The sequence below is a fragment of the Salmo salar genome, chromosome ssa29 (genome assembly GCF_905237065.1).
Source record: "Salmo salar chromosome ssa29, Ssal_v3.1, whole genome shotgun sequence".
Lineage (NCBI taxonomy): Eukaryota > Metazoa > Chordata > Actinopteri > Salmoniformes > Salmonidae > Salmo > Salmo salar.
The window spans coordinates 2739833-2759599 of record NC_059470.1 but is presented as its reverse complement, the minus strand read 5'-3'; the positions used below and the strand labels follow the sequence as shown (position 1 = coordinate 2759599).

Genomic DNA, 19767 nt, shown 5'->3' with positions numbered 1-19767 from the left:
GGAAAGACCTACAGTAGTACCTTTATGGTTTGAAGAACTGCAAAGGAGGCAGAAACTTACCGTAAGTGGAAAAGGCACACATTCCTTCTCCCTAATGGCAAACTATTCAGTGGTAGGGTTCATTCACAGAGAGTGCTTAGGTGGCAAGAAGTTTTGATTAAAAAAAGAACTTACATTATCTTGGCCTTGTGCACTCCGTTCACTGAACTTATCATTAAGGTTTGGGTTGGAAATGCCTACTTCCAAATTGGCAATAAAGGATTATGAGCAGATCTGGAAACAAAGTTAAGGCCCTGTCTCTTTCTTCCAGTCTCCACCGAGAAAACTAAAGACTTGTGTTTAAAATGGAATGTGCCTACTCTCTATCCAAATATTTGACATGTTAGCTCAACCAGTAGCCGGGAAGAGGTCCATCCATTTTACAGACTAACCACGCTGCTGGCTCCTCTCTCCTCCAGACAACTGACTTGATGAGCAACGGTATGGACTGTTTAAATACGGACTGACTAACAAGCTAGCAAGGTTGCATCGTTGTTTTTGGACAGTTGACAGTAAAAGTTGAATCTAGAAATAACAATGTCAGACCGTTCATTATCCACCACACATTTCAAAATACTGTTTTCATTTTGGTATAAAAGTCAATTTTGTGACACTGATTTAATAAAAAACATCTGAAAACATTTGATATAATGTAAACAAACAAAAAGATGTATAGTCAGATGCTAGAAGTTAATATCTTCTTTAAGTACATTATTTGCAAAGGTTGGCATGGAGAGTAAATAAGTCCTTTCTTATCAAGAGTATCTGGTCACGGAAACATTTATACCCCATTTCACACAATCATGCCAATCCAAACCATACTGCGCCAGCTTGTATATTTTCGTCAGGACAGTTCAAGCTACCATAGCGGATGCCTAAACAGGCCAGCTCAGTACAGCTTGGCTCGGCTCATAAGTCCACTAATGTGGTGTCTTTAAGGGTAGGACTTTAAGTGCGTGTTGCCCTTGGACTTATACCTCACCAGTGCCATCTAGTGGTGATGGTCTGCAAAACCGTGTGCAGACTGCACAGTATGAGTGATCTACAAATCATTTTGCATCCCAAATGACTACTGATCAAGATTAGTGATTCTGCATCTCGCCTGGGCTCAAACTGATCCCCTCAAACACAGTGAATCTTCTCCCCTAGCTCTTCTTCCTCGTGGTGTTGATACCGTTGCCGGTCTTCTTCTACTCCCTGTTCTTTAGACACTCCAGCAGGCTCTTGATCCTCTTGCTGGCCGGTTCCCTCTTCCTCTTCTTATGACCCTTAACCTCGGGCCGCCTGGGAGACGGAGTGCATGAGGAGCACAGCCAAGCCCCAGGGAGCATTGTTCCCGGTACCGGTCCCGTTACTGCCGCTGCTGTGCGGTACGTTGAACTCCCGCTGCTGCATCATCCAGGCGCTCTCCCGACTCAACGCCACGAAGTGCTCCAGCTGTGTTCTGTTAACGTGCTTACTGACGTTCATCGCTGGCTTGAAGGGGTTCTGGATGTGAAGGGAGAGACCTCAGGTTTGTTCTACTCTCTGCCCTGTGAGAGAGCGAGCAAAGAGAAGAGTGAGGGAGAAAGTAAGATGTTAAAAGAGGGTGAGAGAGAAAGAGAGGGGTGACAAAACATAAAAACACACTGGCTTTATAAATGGTCCATCTATCTTAGGTGTTGTTGCTGTTATGTAGGCCACCTGGACCCAGTTATAAAGGGTCTGGCTGGTACATCTCATCTCTTCATGGGCTAGCAGGCTCTGTCCCAAATGGCACCCTATTCCCTACTACTTTTAAATCAGGCTCCATAGGGCTCTGGTCAAAAGTAGCGCAGTGTGTAGGGAATAGGGTGCCATTTGGGACGCAAATAGTGTCAGCCTAGCTTTGATGAACGGGCCTGGGGGCAGCACCAGCAGGGTAGACACAGGTTCAATCATCAATCATACCACAACATCATTAGCCTGGTCCAAGATCTGTTTCTGCCATCTTGCTAAATCTTTGGCGATTCCAGTGTCCTAGGCTAGACCATTGCTGCTTTGGAAAAGTAGTGCACTATATGGAATTGGGTTCCATTTGTGACTCTGTACTATTCTGGAACTGTGACACAGGCAATAAAAACCTAGGTAAAAGATCTATCTCCAGAGCCCTCCAAGGTTCCATGCAAACAACAGATGCACCTGGGTTCAAATAGCATTTGTTTTCTTTTAAAAGCTTTAGCTGTGCCTGATCGTCCTTGCCTGACGCAATGGAAACAATAGAATAGTCTCAAAGGTGTAAACCCCTCAAATCTAACACCCCAGGCAAGCTCAATTTTACCCCTCAAAGCATTTGAAATAAATCAAATACTATTGGAACCCAAGGCATGCATGGCATGCAATACCTCAATACCCTATCCCCTAAGCCGGGGGTTGTAAAAAGGCTGAATGGATGGAGAAACAGAGATGGAGCCTCCAACACAATGGGATGGAGAGATGACCATGGACCATAAAGCCATCAGTCAGGGCAGAGGGAGAGGGGCAGGAGAAAGAGAGGGAAAGGGGTAGAGAGAGGAGAGAGGGCCAGGGAGAGGGAGGGAGAAATGGCAGGAGAGGGAAAGAGAGAGGGTAAGGGGACAGGAGAGGGCCAGGGAGAGGGAGGTAGAGAGGGAGGGAGAGGGGCAGGAGAAGGAAAGAGAGGGAAAGGGTAAGGGTGCAGGAGAGCGAGAGGAGAGTGAGAGGGTAAGAGTGCCAGGGAGAGGGAGGTAGAGAGGGAGGAGGACAGGAGAAGGCCAGCTCTGACTTTGCTGCTACTTAGAGGACAAATTTACTTACTATGACTGTGATATGTGGTTGTCCCACCTAGCTATCTTAAGATGAATGCACTAACTAAGACGCTCTGGATAAGAGCAATCTGTTAAATGACTACAATGTAAAATGGTAGGACGCAGAAGACAGGGAATAGGAGAGGGTGGGAGAGGAGGGAGACAGGAGAGACGCAGTACACAGTAAAGATGATTAATGGTGGTTTCTCCACTGGTGAAAGGTTATATGCAGAGGCCATGACCACCAGTCTTCCTACAGGCCTTCCTTCAATACTTCAGTCCTGACCCTGGGTTCACGCACGAACACGCGCACGCGCACGCACACGCACACACCTCACCCTGGGTTAACGTCTTTACAATATCTTTACTCTCAGGGGCCATGAGGAGATGAGGAACAACAAAAAGGCCTGTGTCCTAAATGGCACCCGATTCCCTATTGGCCCTGGTCAAAAGTAGCTCACTATATAGTAGGGATGTAACGATTACACATCGGTCTGCAATTCAAATGTTTAAGATAAGACTGCATTGGTCCACAGACCCCAGATTTTTTTTTCAAACATTATGAATCGCCGATAAACTAACATGTTTTGCTCATTTTACTTTCTTTCTACCTTGAGAAAATACCTAATCCTTTGTGACAATTGATGCGTCTTATCCTTCAGTGTTGAACTAAAAGCATGTAACTGTGTTGACAGTCATTGATTTAAACTGAACAAAAATATAAACGCAACACGTAAAGTGTTGTTCCCATATTTCATCAGCTGAAATAAAAAATCCCAGAATGTTTTATATGAACAAAAAAGCTTATTTCTCTAAAATGTTTACATCCCTGTTAGTGAGCATTTCTCCTTTTGCCAAAATAATCCATCCATTTGACAGGTGTGGCATACCAAGAAGCTGATTAAACAGCATGATCATTACATAGGTGCTCTTCGTGCTGGGGACAATAGAAGTCCACTCTAAAATGTGCAGTTTTGTCACACAATGCCACAGATGTCTCAAATGCAATTGGCATGCTGACTGCAGTAATGTCCACTAGAGCTGTTGCAAGAGAATTGAGAATCATTTAAGAGAATTTGGCAGTGCCTCACAACTGCAGACCACGTGTAACCACGCCAGCCCAGGATCTCCACATCCAGCTTCTCCACCTGCGGGATCGTCTGGGACCAGCAACCCGGACAGCTGACGAAACTGTGGGTTTGCACAAACTGTCAGAAACCGTCTTGGGAAAGCTCATCTTCGTGCTTGTCATCCTCACCAGGGTCTTGACCTGACTGCAGTTCAGCGTCGTAACCGACTTTAGTGGGCAAATGCTCAACTCCTCCAGCGTGCCAGTGGCCATCGAAGTGTGCTCTTCATGGATGAATCTCATTTCAACTGGACCAGGCAGATGGCAGACAGGGTGTATGGCGTCGTGTGGGCGAGCGGTTTGCTGATGTTAACGTTGTGAACCCATGGTGGTGGGGTTATGGTATGGGCAGGCATAAAATACGGACAACGAACACAATTGCATTTTAATGCACAGAGATGCCATGAGATCCTGAGGCGCATTGTTGTGCCATTCATCCGCCGCCATAACCTCACGTTTCAGTATGATAATTCACAGCCCCATGTTGCAAGGATCTGTACACAATTCCTGGAAGCTGAAAATGTCCCAGTTCTTCCATGGCCTGCATACTCACCAGACATGTCACCCATTGAGCATGTTTGGGATGCTCTGGATCGACGTGTACGACATCATGTTCCATTTCCCGCCAATATCCAGCAACTTCGCACAGCCATTGAAGAGGAATGGGACAACATTCCAAGGGCCATAATCAACAGCCTGATTAACTCTATGCGAAGGAGATGTGTCACACTGCTTGAGGCAAATGGTGGTCACACCAGATACTGACTGGTTTCTGATCCCCGCCCTTACAATATATATATATTTTTAAGGCATCTGTGACCAACACCAACACCGCACGGCTAAAACATGGAGAAAAAAAGTTTACCAAAATCTTCCAAAATGGTCAAAACCATTCGATTTTGAGATGGGGGTGAAATCCAAAATTTTATTATATATTAACTGGTTATGTCATAGTTCATTTGTAAATGAATATTGATACATTGCTAGCTAAAACACTTTATCTGCTAAATGTACAAGTTAAATAGTGGGTGATGTTGATTTCAGAACCAAAGGCTACATAGTCCCCCCTAATCTGATAGTGGGGTGGTAGATGCCTAGTCTCCCCTATGGGTTAGATCAGGTGCATACATAGTATACACCATAGATATACATCATTTACACACACAAGTCAGCTCAGACCGATCCAGCTCAGAGGCTCAGCTCATGAGCTCCATCAGCATCAGATTTGTATTTAGAATGGAAAATGAGTGTGTTTATGCAACAAATGTTAGTGCATCGAATCATATCGTATCGATTCGTTCTCTAATCAAAGAGAATCGCACAGAATTATTTCAAACTAAAATGTATTGTTCCTGTATCATATCGGAGCCCATCTATCTAGATACGTATTGAATCGTCTTGAAAGGGAAAGATGCACATCCCTACTGTATAGAGAATAGGCTGCCATTTGGGACAACCTTGGCCTGCAAAGGAATTAAATGAAAAACAAACTGGGTGAACTGTAACTAAATGAACACACACGTGTCTAAGATTGAATAAACGTGTTGATTATGTTTTCTTATCGAGTGTGATGAGCTGCTGATTGTGTTCATTAGAGATGGGTAGAGAAGAGGAGCAACTATCAAATCACACAGTCCTCTGACAGCTGTAGTCTTAGCTGGCACGGAGAGACATTAGTGCGATGCTGGTGTGTATGTGTGTGTTTGATCCACCAAAAACCCACTTTATTACCAACAGCTTCCCCTCTTGGCTCTCAGCCCTGTGACTAGGGAGAGCTAGCCAATGAAAGATCTCAAACGCCGTTAGCTAACTCTCCAATCTGGTTCTGATAGTATCTGCAGTAATTTTTTCGCCAATTATAAACTACTACCATGAAACAATGGCAATTATGCACAGGGGTGAAAGTGCTGCTGGAATCACTTGTGAGAGGATTGGCAGTTTACAGCTAAAAGGGTTCCAGAGAAGGCTATTTCTGTTTAAAGCTTTCAGTGCAGCATCCTCATCTTGTGTCCAATCAACATAGAATGACTTGGTACTAATTAAAACAGAATGGACTGTCTGTGCCTGTTACCTTTCTGATGTGTATGGACAGGCGGTTGAATATGAAGGTTCCGTAAAACTCAAAGAACTCCTGCACCAGTTGCTCTGAAAGGAATCACATAGTATGATAACAAATACCACATTTATAATGATCAATAAACCTGTTTTAATGTGGAAATAAAATGTATACAAAATATTAGTATGTATGCTATGGTTAGGGACAGGGGCTTTGGTAGTTTTCTCCCCCCCGCATTTCAATCATCAGACCTCAAGAGGCCGATATAGCACCTTCTTGCTCCATGTGTGAATTAATTGTAATGTCTGCATACCATGATCATCTACGGCAGTGGTTCCCAAACTTTTTATAGTCCCGTACCCCTTCAAACATTCAACCTCCAGCTGGTACCCCCTCTAGCACCAGTGTCAGCGCACTCTCAAATGTTGTTTTTTGCCATCATTGTAAGCCTGCCACACACACACACACACTATACAATACATGTATTAAACATAAGAATGAGTGTGAGTTGTCGTCACAATCCGGCTCGTGGGAAGTGACAAAGAGCTCTTATAGGATCAGGGAACAAATAATAATATAATCATAATCAATAATTTTGTTCTTTATTTAGCCCTCTTACATATAAATACTTATTTGTTCAACAATTGTGAATAACTCACCACAGGTTAATGAGAAGGGTGTGCTTGAAAGGATGCACATAACTCTGCAATGTTGGGTTGTATTGGAGAGTCTCAGTCTTAAATCATTTTCCACACACAGTCTGTGCCTGTATTTCGTTTTTATGCTAGTGAGGACCGAGAATCCACTCTCACATAGGTACGTGGTTGCAAAGGGCACCAGTGTCTTAACAGTGCGATTTGCCAAGGCAAGAAACTCTGTGAGCAGCCCTATTCAGAAATCTGGCAGTGGCTTCTGATTAAATTCAATTTTCACAGAACTGCTTGTAGCAATTTCGATGAGGCTCTCTTGTTCAGATATCGGTAAGTGGACTGGAGGCAGGGCATGAAAGGGATAACGAATCCAGTTGTTTGTGTCGTCCGTTTCGGGAAAGTTGCTCACTCAGATGCATCGCTATATCCCATTTGACATTGTCCGTAAGCTGGAGTTCATTTGCACACAAAAGATCATACAATGATGGAAAGACCTGTGTGTTGTCCTTGTTAATGCAGACAGAAAATAGCTCCAACTTCTAAATCATAGCTTCAATTTTGTCCCGCACATTGAATATAGTTGGGGAGAGTCCCTGTAATCCTAGATTCAGATCATTCAGGCGAAAAAGAAAAAAAAACACCCAGATAGGCCAGTCGTGTGAGAAACTCGTCATCATACAAGCGGTCAGACAAGTGATCATTATGATCAGTAAAGAAAACTTTAAGCTCGTCTCTAAATGTTTTAAAACTTGTCAATACTTTACTTTGATAACCAGCGCACTTCTGTATGTTGTAAAAGCGTTACATGGTCGCTGCCCATATCATTGGATAATGCAGAAAATACACCAGACTTCAGGCGCTTTGCTTAACAAAGTTAACCATTTTCACTGTAGTGTCCAAAACGTCTTTCAAGCTGTCAGGCATTCCCTTGGCAGCAAGAGCCTCTCGTTTGATGCTGCAGTGTACCCAAGTGGCGTAGGGAGCAACTGATTGCACGCACGTTACCACTCCACTGTCTCCCTGTCATGGCCTTTGCACGATCAGTACAGATACCAACACATCTTGACCACCAAAGTCCATTTGATGTCACAAACCTGTACAGTATTTAAAAAATATCCTCTCATGTTGTCCTGGTTTCCAGTGGCTTGCAGAAGAGAATGTCTTCCTTAATTGACACCACATAAATGTAACAGACATATACCAGGAGCTGTGCCAGGCCCGCCACGTCTGTTGACTCATCCAGCTGTAACGCATATAACTCACTGGCTTGTATGCGAAGCAGTAACTGTTTCAAAACATCTCCTGCCATGTCACTGATGTGTCGTGAAACAGTTTTGTTTGATGAAGTCATTGTCTGTATAGTTTTTTGGGCCTTTTCTCCCAGCATTGTCCCAGCCATATCCGCGGCAGCAGAAAGGATGAAGTCCTCCATAATAGTTTGGTGCTTGCCTGTCCTAGCCACTTGGTAGCTCACCATATAAGACACTTCTAGCCTCTTCTTATTAATGGTATCTGTTGCTTTTATACGTCTTACTACTCGAAAGTCGTTTTTATTCTCACTCAAACTCCCGTGGTGTCACGTTCTGACCAGTATGAGGGTTATTTTGTTAGTGTAGGCTGGTCAGGACGTGGCAGAGGGTATTTGGTTTATGTGGTTCGGGGTTTGTGTATTATGTAGAGGGTAGTTGATTTATGTATTCCGGGGTTTTTTGGTCACTGCTCTGTTAGTCTATGTTCTTTCTAGTTGGTCTGTTTCTATGTTTAGTTAATTGGGGTGTGGACTCTCAATTGAAGGCAGGTGTTGTCTAGTTGCCTTTGATTGAGAGTCCTATATATTAGGGTGTGTTTGTAATTTGTGGGAGGTTGTCACTTGAATTGCTGTCTTGTGCCTTCAAGTCTGTATTCGTCGTCCATTGTTTTGTTTTGATTGTAGAAGTGTTTTCATTCAAGTTAATTATGAGCACTCAACCCGCTGCGCCTTGGTCCATTCCTGACGACCGTCGTTACACGTGGCTTATTTTTCAAATTGTCACGTTTCGTTTCTAAATGTCTGCGCAATTTGACTAGACAATGTGTATTTGACATTGTGTTGTTACTTCGCTGAACACTAGATGGTTTAATTACATTTTTGGCAGTGAAACGAAGCTACTCAGGCGAGAAAAAAACCTCACCCAAATGTATAGCCCCCTTGGAAAATATAAATGTACTGTTTGAAAATGTGAAGGTTAAAAAAATATAATATTATGATAAAAAAAAATGTGAATCACATTTTTATTTGGCGTACCCCCGACGGCATTGCGCGTTCACCAGTTTGGGAATACCTGATCTAATTAGTCCAAAATAGATTCCCAACCATGTGGAGACCAACAATTATTCTCATCAGCAGCCTACGCTTTAGCCTAATGCACCACATTTATTTGCCTATCTTAAGGACATTATCAACAAATATTTAACTTATCGTCTTTTATCAACATTATATGGGAATAATAAGAAAACGTAGCCTATTTTCGAACAAAGTAGCAATTTTCATTCGCTATAGCAATACATGTAACAAAGTACATTCTGAGGATATGGCTTTTGCAAGCGCCAACATCCCTCTCGAAAAAGTTGATAATCCCAAAATGCTTGCATTCATTAACACATGTAAAGAACAGAGCAGTCTGGTAAAAAAATTGAAAATAAATCCCCATAAAAACGGACGAATATGCTGACACACAAGACCAATATGTTCTGAACATATTGTAGGAGCTGGGTAAAGACGTTAAAGTTGTTCTGGCTGATATATATTTTTCAGATGTCTTTCTATCCTGTCTTTCCGTTTATAATGTAATGCTAAATTGCAGAATATATTGTTGTCTGCAAAGAGCGTCCCAGTGGGGTATTGGCACACTTTTTTAAAGCGTAATTTCAATATTGTGTATGTGACCAATTTTTATAACCTCTGATGATCAGGGATTGAGAAAAGTGAAGAATCACTGATCTACAAATACTATTCCCTGACAAATAATAGGCTTTGTGCAATAAAGATTCATATGCTACACCTCTTCTGGTTTAGGCGATCCCCCCCGCCAAAACACCCAACCAGACATTGAATGATTAGAGACTGCTTGTGTCAATTAAAGAGTATTTTCTAAGATTTTCTGCCTGCAGCAAACCCAGTGGATAATGCTGGAAATACCAGACAAAGACAAAACCCGCAACAAAAAAAACGACAAAAACGTGGCCCTAGTTATGGGGGGGGCAGAGGGGGAACATAAGGTTAATGACATGGTACACACATCACAGGGTAACACACTACACACAAGGTAAATGACACACTACACACAGTGCATTCGGAAAGTATTCAGACCCCTTCCCTTTTTCCACATTTTGTTACGTTACAGCCTTAATTCTAAAATGGATTAAATAAATAAAAAATCCTCATCAATCTACACACAATACCCCATAATGACAAAGTGAAAATATTTTTGCAAATGTATAAAAAAAAGAATGTAAATATCACATTTTCATAAGTATTCAGACCCTTTACTCAGTACTTTGTTGAAGCACCTTTGGCAGTGATTACAGCCGAGTCTTCTTGGGTATGACTCTACAAGCTTATGTAACATAACATAACATAACGTGGTAAAAGTCAAGGGGTCTGAATACTTTCCAAATGCACTGTATCTAGGGCCTTGTAGGAGAAAGAGGGGAACACAAGGTAAATTACATACAACATATGTCTATGTACACAGCGATGATGTTCATAAACAAAACAAAGATGGATGGTGTAACAAAAAACAGAAGCAAAGAGAGAAAGGGAGAAGATAGAGAGATTTCAAACAAAACTGGGATGGATAGAGCAAAAAAGAGGAAGAGGTCAAATAAGAGAGTGAGGGCGATTACAAACCGGAAAAAGAGAGCGGAGGTAGAAGGAGGGAACATAAAGGAGGAAGAGACAGTAAACAGAGTAGAGCTGGGCGATATGGACAAAATCCATATTGCAATAAATTGCCTGAATTGATGCGATAACGATAAATAGAACGATACATTTATAACATTAATGTGCACGTCATTCTAAAAAAAGTATCCTTAAACTGCTACTACTAAACTCAGCAAAAAAAGAAATGTCCTCTCACTGTCAACTGCGTTTATTTTCAGCAAACTTAACATGTGTAAATATTTGTATGAACATAACAAGATTCAACAACTGAGACATAAACTGAACAAGTTCCACAGACATGTGACTAACAGAAATTGAATAATGTGTCCCTGAACAAAATTGGGGGTCAAAATCAAAAGTAAGTCAGTATCTGGTGTGGCCACCAGCTGCATTAAGTACTGCAGTGCATCTCCTCCTCATGGACTGCACCAGATTTGCCAGTTCTTGCTGTGAGATGTTACCCCACTCTTCCACCAAGGCACCCGTAAGTTCCCGGACATTTCTGGGAGGAATGGCCCTAGCCCTCCCCCTTCCAATCCAACAGGTCCCAGACGTGCTCAATGGGATTGAGATCTGGGCTCTTTGCTGGCCATGGCAGAACACTGACATTCCTGTCTTGCAGGAAATCACGCACAGAACGAGCAGTATGTCTGGTGGCAATGTCATGCTGGAGGGCCATGTCAGGATGAGCCTGCAGGAAGGGTACCACATGAGGGAGGAGGATGTCTTCCCTGTAACGCACAGCGTTGAGATTGCCTGCAATAACAACACGCTCAGTCCGATGATGCTGTGACACACCCCCCCAGACCATGACAGACCCTCCACCTCCAGATTGATCCCGCTCCAGAGTACAGGCCTCGGTGTAACGCTCATTCCTTCGACGAGAAATGCGAATCCGCCCATCACCCCTGGTGAGAAAAACCGTGACTTGTCAGTGAAGAGCACTTTTTGCCAGTCCTGTCTGGTCCAGTGACGGTGGGTTTGTGCCCATAGGCAACGTTGTTGCCGGTGATGTCTGGTGAGGACCTGCCTTACAACAGGCCTAAAAGCCACCAGTTCAGCCTTTCTCAGCCTATTGCGGACAGTCTGAGCACTGATGGAGGGATTGTGCGTTCCTGGTGTAACTCGGGCAGTTGTTGTTGCCATCCTGTACCTGTCCCGCAGGTGTGATGTTCGGATAGGTCCTTTATTGTGATGATGCCTGGGATAGTGTCTCTGTCTGGGCTAAGATGGAGGGAGGGGGGATAGATTGCTTTTGGAAGGCAATTATTTGAGAGCCAAGGTGACAAGGGAAGCAGGAGTATGAGCGGTGGGAAGAGAGCATGACTGTACTATGCCAACACAGATATTTTTGTTGCCAATTAGGATCAGCAATCAGATCTATTCAATAAATAATATTTTAATAACCCAATTGCCACTCGCTCAGTGGTCCATTGCTACCGGCTGAACATCAATTTCCAAATTACTGAATACAACTAGGAAGTGTAGCAATGCAAGACTACTACCTGCCAGCTCTTTGAGGTGATACTGATAGTATAGATTTTTGTTAAATGAAGTTGCCGCTCAGTGCTCCATTTTTCTCTACCTGCTTTGAGGCAGTCCATGGTGGGCAGTATGGGCTTGCTTGTGGGTGTGGGTGGGTGCGTCTGTGTCTACCTACTAGTTCCTTGAGGTGGTCCAGGGTGAGAAGTATAGGAACAGTCCTCCTCTGCAGGAAGAACAGGACCATGACAGTGAGAGAGAAGTTGGTGATCCAGGCTCCAGGTATAGAGCTGGTGATACTGTGGGCCCAGGCCTAGCACTGAACACAGCACCAAGCAACGCACCCACCGATCCAGCCGCCCATACAGGTACAGAAACTCAGAGCTCTTCATCGCCACCCTGCAGACACATACAGAATGACAGTCAAGACACACAAGACACAGTACGCAATCACTGTAGCTGAAACACTTGATACTATCTGGGATTTTTGAATTGATCTTTCTGACACAATTTCTATCACCATTCCTAAGCATTTACTATGATGATGATGATACACAAAGAATGGTAGTCATGACAACATATAGGATATTAAAGCAGAATACCCTCATTATCTGAGAGACTTGATACTGTCTGGGACTTTTGAATTGAACAACATTTATAACATTCTAGGAGCAGAGAAAATGAAAAAGTCAGTGGACATCGTAATTCTCACTTCCAAAATATCCCTCTGTTTTGCAAGGATGACAAACTGTGTATAACCATACTCTTCAATGTTTTTAACATAAACACACAGTCAGGGTGTCTACTCTACCCTACTCGATTTTATTACAAACTGAGGCGTGGATGGGTTTGTTTCTAATCATTAGCAGGTGTGTTTCTGGCTGCTTCACTTTCAGGCTAACTTTAGAGACCACAGAATCCCTTAGGGCCAAGGAAAGAAGAAGTGAAACACATGACGCATTGATCTTCTGCGCTCTCTCCCTCTCTCTCCTGCTCTCTCTCCTTCTACGCAACTCGAGTTTCAGTTTGCTTTGTGCAACACCAGTAAGTTTTGAAAGGCAACAGAGTTTCTATGAAGCATTAGAGCAAAATGACAAACAGCAACTGACATTTAAAAGGTGACTATTAGTTATGTGGACAGGTGAACTTTAAACAACTTCAACAATTCAAAATTCTAACAAATTGGTCAGTTATATAGAAGTAGAACTAGGCAGGCAGAAGTATGCTCGCTTTAATGATTCACAATTGTTTAACAGGAACAGGTCAAGCTGTATAGAAGGCTTTCTGATTTAATCATACTGATGATGTATTTGAGACGGATTACACCAATAAAGGAGTTTGCTTAGTGACTCTTCAATGTGTGTGTGTGTGTGTGTGTGTGTGTGTGTGTGTGTGTGTGTGTGTGTGTCTGCGTGCTACCATGCATGCGTGCGTGTCTGTCAGCATGTGTGTATCTGTGCAAACTAGTCCATATGTGTGTCTTTGTCTTACCTATTGTTGGCTGTGAGGTCACACTGGAACCCTAATGGTTGGTGGGTGAAGCGGACCAGGGGACAGCGAGCGTTGAGGATCTTCTGCCGGGTCCAAACTGGTCTACACACTCCCCAATCACAGACAGGATACTCTGGGTCACCGCTCACTCAGACGCAGACCTCTTTGCCTGGTACTCCAAAGACAGCCCTGCTTTTGGCTGGGCAGATGGGACAAGGCCATTTATTGAACAGCATTTTTAATTACAGAAACATAGGGTTTAAATGCATAGGATTACAGTGAGTATGCGAGTGAAGATGGCGGGCCAAGGCTGAAAAAGATATGTAGACGGCGTACAGATGCAAACAGTTGCACGTGCCCATACACAGAGAAAAGTGCATAAATACCTACATCTTTCAATCTCATAGGCCTTTGAGTACATTTTTTGGAAGTCAGAGTGACACTCAACATTCACATAGAAAATATATAACTTTGACAAGCTCTGCAAACACTCTTTATACATGAGGGTCTTACATTTCTACTGAACAGCCTTGTCCACAGAAGAGGAAGTGGTGATTTGTAGCACTGTGTGCATCTCTCACCTCTTTTTTTATCAGCCTGTTGTTTACCCAGAGAGAGAGAAAGAGACTGATAAGGACCTCAGGCTCAGTGGGCTTCCTACAGGGCTTTTCCCACACTACGTCAAGGTAAACACATTTTCTATAGGAAGTCCCCCCCTTCTCCCTCTCTGAACAAATGTTCTACAGCCCAACAACAGAGTGACAGTAGGGGTCTGGTTTAACAAGGTGCTTGATTTCCTCTCTTACATGAGTTCTTGTAAAGATGTAAACAAAAGGACATGTAATTAAAAGGAGAGGGTATGCAGCAGAAACACGGGACCAATCTCTCTACAGCTGTTTTATGATATGAAAACAACCCTAGGTCAATATTGGTATTTAAACGAAGAGACCCCTTGGAGTGAGTTTCCTGAAAGCTTTGTAGCACTAAGCATATATTGTCCATATGACCAGTGCTACGAAGCTCTTGGGAAACACCCCTAAAGTGTTTCTTTCTTAACCCTTTACACTTGCGGAAATGGGCAAATATGGGTTGGGACAAATTGAAATGTTTCTAACAGGAGAACTATAAAAACATATGCATGACCATGGTAGCAATTGATAGAGTTCACTTAGGAGATTATGGGGAAATTATCAGACCAAAGGTGACAACAGTTCACCTGACAAGACTGAATCCAAACATTACACTGTTGATGTTATGTGCATTTTACATTTACTGTACTTTTCGCAGCATTTGTCAATAACGAAATCTGAAAATACTCTGGATATATTCAGTAATATAATAAGAATATTCATGGTAATTTTGTGGTAGGTATAACATAAGAAAAAAATATTACAAGGGTTTGAATGAGAGGTCTAACTGGTGTCTCCAAGTGTCCAAATGCCTCTCCAAACTGTGCCCAGTTCCTAAGTAATTTCCATGCACTTTTATGACTCAAGGAAAGAGCCTTCAACAATAAGGTGCTTTGCCGTTGAGGAACTGAAGCAAGCACACTTGTCGTTTTTTGTTTGGAACACATCCCTGCCACACCATCACAAAATTACTGTTGTTGTTTATGCAATCCAAAAACTCTCCATTATAAAATGGAAATCTGGATCAGATGAGCATCATTTGAAAGCTTATTGTATTACCAGCTAAGTTATAAAAAACAATTTTACAGTGTTAGGCTTTCACAAGGCACTTCATTCAGACAGATGCATGTCATCCTTGTAACTGTACATCAAACATAGCGATCATAATTGTTGATATTGTAAATTAGTTTTCAAATGCACATTTGGACTGATGGGCATGTGGTTTGCTTTTACGACATCAAAGCGGTATTTATTATAATCTTCAACGTCTCATCCTTCACGTCTTATCCTCACTCAGACAACAAAATATTTCCAAAAGTAACATATTTGTTGTGCATGGTACACACGTTTAGAACGGCTGTCAGTTGAATCCCATACAGCGCTATAAAGGGAAGAGCCTGAGCTTTGACGTTATATATACCGTATGTTACAGTATATCCACTAAGTTCCAATTTAGGCGCTTATCAGTGACCAAGAATTGTAGGAAATTAACTTAAAAACTCTCTCTCCACTGTCAAGAGGGGGGCCGCTAAAATGTTTTGCTTCACTTACGGCCCCCAAAAGGCTAGGGCCGGCTCTGACTGCGGCCCCACATGATGAGTTCAGATTTTCTGTGGCCACCACCCCCATCAAAGTTGCCCATCTCTTGTATAAAGGGTTAAAATGTCCTTCTCCTTTAAATTCCTACCTGGACTTATTTCAATAACAAAACGGATTTTTGTTTTCCGTTGCAAGACCTTTTGCTACGTCGTGCCCTACTGAACATGACCCTGATGTGGTTCCTCCATCCCCATCCTCACCTTCAGATTACTTCCATCCCAAGACCATCCAGGTCCAGAAACATGTCTAGATCACAACCCAGCTTCCCGAAGCGGTTCACGGAGGAGCCAAAGGGCACAATGATGCATTCTAGGAAATATGCAGCAGCTATGTCGTTCAGCAGCGAGCAGACCAGGAAGCGCAGACAGACATTCTCTTCTGTTAGCTGGTATGTCTCTGTAAGGGAGGTGATTTGTTGGTCTGAGATAAAGAGAGAAGAAAGACACAGTGTTCTCATTGGAGTGAACAATATTTGTGCTTAAAGCAAGGGATCACTTGAAATCTCTAAAATTTATATTCAACTTTGTCTTGGTATAAATGTTTGTCACCTAAATTAGCACTAAAGCTGACATTGTACCTATTTGTGTTCCCAGGGACATCATATATGTTGCTATGCTAATCTGCATTCTAACAATCTTAATTTAGTCAGTTAGACAACTTCAGACAGCTTGTATTTTAGAAACCAGTCCATGTCGACTTACACTGTCCTCTTTGGACAGTCTCTGTATGACGTCGTTGTTGGGGATGGTTGTCTGTGGTTGGCACTGACGGGCAGACTGGCCGTTAGACAGGTCTACAGGACACATTTTTTTGAGGGACAGCAATCTGGACTTGAAAGGCACTGTAGCTTCATAGTTGAAGCTGGGGTTGACGGTCATTTCATGTAATGAAGTGAGGCTCTCCTTGCTGGTAAACTCCACCAATTATCTTTGACAACCTCCTCTCAATATACATTTTAGATAGAGCTTTTTTTAAATGTTGGTTAGATTTTATTTTTTGTTTCAGATGAAAAAATAATACAATAAATAATATTGAGGACAATTGACATTAAAGATTGTTTTCTTACATAATCATACACATTTTTGTACATTCAGCGGCGTGTGTTAATAAATATATAAAATATACTTTGCAAGCGTTCTTGAAATTATGTACACATTATATGGTCGATTAGTCCAGTTGTATATATTTCCTTCCATTTACAGAAAAGCAGTTTTTTTGCAACTGCTGGGGCTACACTTGTTTTTGTGACTGTTCAGTCCAAAACCTCCCAATTTTTTTCCATAGTCTCATACCATATGTAGATAAGTCCCCTCTTCAGATGAACATCTCCAGCAGCAGGTGTCTGTGAGCTTCAGACCGACCCTGTGAAGCTTACTAGGAGTCGAATGTTTAAAGGTGTATTGTTTTCGATTGCGTTAGCTTTAGAGACATCTACCGAAAACCTCATTCCATTCTGCCTTGGTGATATCGCAGTCCAAGTCTATTTCCCATATTCTCTTCAGGGCCTGGAGTCAGATGATATTACTCCAAGGATCACTCTATAGACTCCAGGAGTTTTATTTGGTAGATGGTGGGAAAACGATTGGAACCATTTCCATGTTTGACCGCTAGGTTTTATGGGTATTATGACACCTGCACTGTGGGGCTCTATGGAACCTGAATTTCTTAGAAATAGTTCCATTGGCAGTAACTGTGCCACTGGCCCCCGGAATAAAGGGTTTAGAGCCAGCATATAAAGTGGGGGCTAAATCCATAGGACTCCAGGGCTTTAAATAAGAAACCCCACTCCACCCTATCAAATGCTTTCTCAGCATCCAGGGACAGAGCTATGGTGGGGGTTTGGCAGGTCCTCATAGCCCATTTTATATAATTTTATTTGTATGCTATCAGCGCCGTACCGGTGTTGGAAAAAGCCAACCTGATCAGGGTGAACCGGGTTGCTTATAAAGTGTTCTAGTCTTTTTGTTAAGACTTTAGACAATATCTTTAGGTCACAGTTTAGTATTGAGAGGGGGTGGTAATTCCCACATTGTGTAGGAGAAAAGATAGACCTCCTTATAAATTACTCCCTTAACAATACAATATTTTCATTGAATTTAATTATGTTCAGTTATTTTTGGATATGCTATTTCCCATCATACTGTAGATACATACAAACAGCATTGCTTTTGTTTACATACATTCGTGTTGATTTGTAGATTCATATCTTAGCACAACTGAAATACTTACATAGCTTATATGAAATAAACATTTGTTGATATTTCCATGTCTGGATAAATACTTCAGTAACTTTTTGTTGTTGGTTTTAGCAGGGCAGCTGATAAGGACAGATCTCTCTGCCTGTTCTATCCTCTCTTCTTGTAATGTGTAAAAAGATTTGTCTCCCTCCTTTGGTTCTAAAATCAAGAAAACAGACCGACACATATCATGGCAACATACTTAAATAAATGGATACATTATTCCGTCTTTGACATGGAAATGTAGGCCTAATCCATCTTGCTAACTATATAGATGCCATGATAGTATGGTGTTTTCGCTAGCTACTTGCCACAACTTTGTGGCCCCTATGCCTTTAATGTTGAGCATGATCAGCTAAACTACATGAATTAACAAGTGGCAGGGAGCTTGAACTGCAGTAGTCTTGGGTCAACTGCCAGCTATAACGTTACCTACAATGAATGGCTAGCTCATGTTACTTACAGGATGCGTCCAATCGTTGGATGAAAAACCTACCGATTTCATGTTTCTTTTTTAGTACATTGGTCTTCCTAGCAGCAGTACTAGTTCCGATCTTTATTTGAAAGCATGAATCTAGTTATTGGAAGTGTTTTGAGAGGCTACCGCTTCCTCTCATACATAACCTACACGCCAAAGGAGGACACCATTGATGCCCTGAGATTGGCATTAAAGCGTGTTCCTCCTGTTCAGAGACGGCTCAAGCAGAACAGGGAAGGCTCAGTCAGCTGTAATATTAATATTGGGTTTTTACTCATGTGCAATACCAAACTGATCAATTTAATTGTTTGTATTGAAATGACTTTGTTTGCTCTCTGTAATGCAACCACCTGCGTTTAGTTTTATTACACTTCTATCACTTAAGTCATTTCTCATAACTGTTATTGAACTTCAACAACACGAGACATTGCGAAACACAGTATTTTTAATTGACGCGCAAGGGTTGAAAATCGGAGAATGGTGAAATTGCGTTCCTGTATGTGGGTATTACTGCACAATCATGTTGGATGCCAGCAACTGATAAACCCCGCGGGGGCGTAAACCGTAGCTAGCCATACACCAGTACGTTAGACAGTGTCCTTCGTCCCGTTTGTTAGGCACTGGTTTCCCGCAGTTCTGTTAACGACGGTAAGGGCAGGTTTTCAGTAGTCGAGAGCGAAGGACACTGGGTGCTAGCTTAACCAACTGGAGTACTCCGGTACACAGCTGGCGGGAGGCTAGCTAGCACACGGCGTTGCAAACTACTAGTTAGTACACGTGTCGCCCCAGCCTCCCGTCTGATGTGCTTGCGGGAAGCAGGGGCGACTGGTAGACATTGTCCTTCGCCCCTGACTGTCGGGCATGGTTTTCTCCGGTACATAGCAGGCGGGAGCGACACAGTGTGCTATCTAACGAGCAAGTTAGCTAGCACACTCTATCGCCCTAGCCCAGGGGTCGGCTACCCAACATGTTGAAAGAGCCATATTGAACCAAAAAAACAAATTGTCTGGAGCCGCAAAAAATTAAAAGCCTTATATAAGCCTTATAATGAGGGCAACACATGCTGTGTCTATATTAGCCTACTATCAAAATGATAAGTAGGCTACAAATACATAATGAGCATTCATGATTAAACGTTTATTTTACCTGCATCCTGGAGAGAATGACGCACCACGTGACTACTCTGCTGTACGATGGTGCTTTAAGTTTAACTTCCATTATAATATTAATGTATTATGTTTCGTTGCATTGATGAAATTATAGAAATACAGA

The 19767-nt window shown here is 42.4% G+C and overlaps 1 long non-coding RNA gene across 3 annotated transcripts; it reads right to left on the bottom strand.

The window, feature by feature from the left end:
* Positions 1–647: 647 nt before the first annotated feature.
* Positions 648–19766, bottom strand: LOC106590029 (uncharacterized). Of its 3 annotated transcripts, XR_006762721.1 has the most exons (6): positions 19642–19766; positions 15981–16200; positions 13553–13751; positions 12240–12460; positions 6023–6096; positions 648–1571 (listed from the first exon to the last, which is right to left on the bottom strand). It is a non-coding gene; the product is annotated as an uncharacterized lncRNA (long non-coding RNA). The 3 variants fall into 3 exon arrangements; XR_001324995.2 differs by lacking the exons at positions 648–1571; positions 6023–6096 and having other exon boundaries at positions 11612–12460; XR_006762722.1 differs by lacking the exons at positions 648–1571; positions 6023–6096; positions 19642–19766 and adding an exon at positions 18514–19624 and having other exon boundaries at positions 11612–12460.
* Between the last annotated feature and the right edge of the window lies 1 nt (position 19767).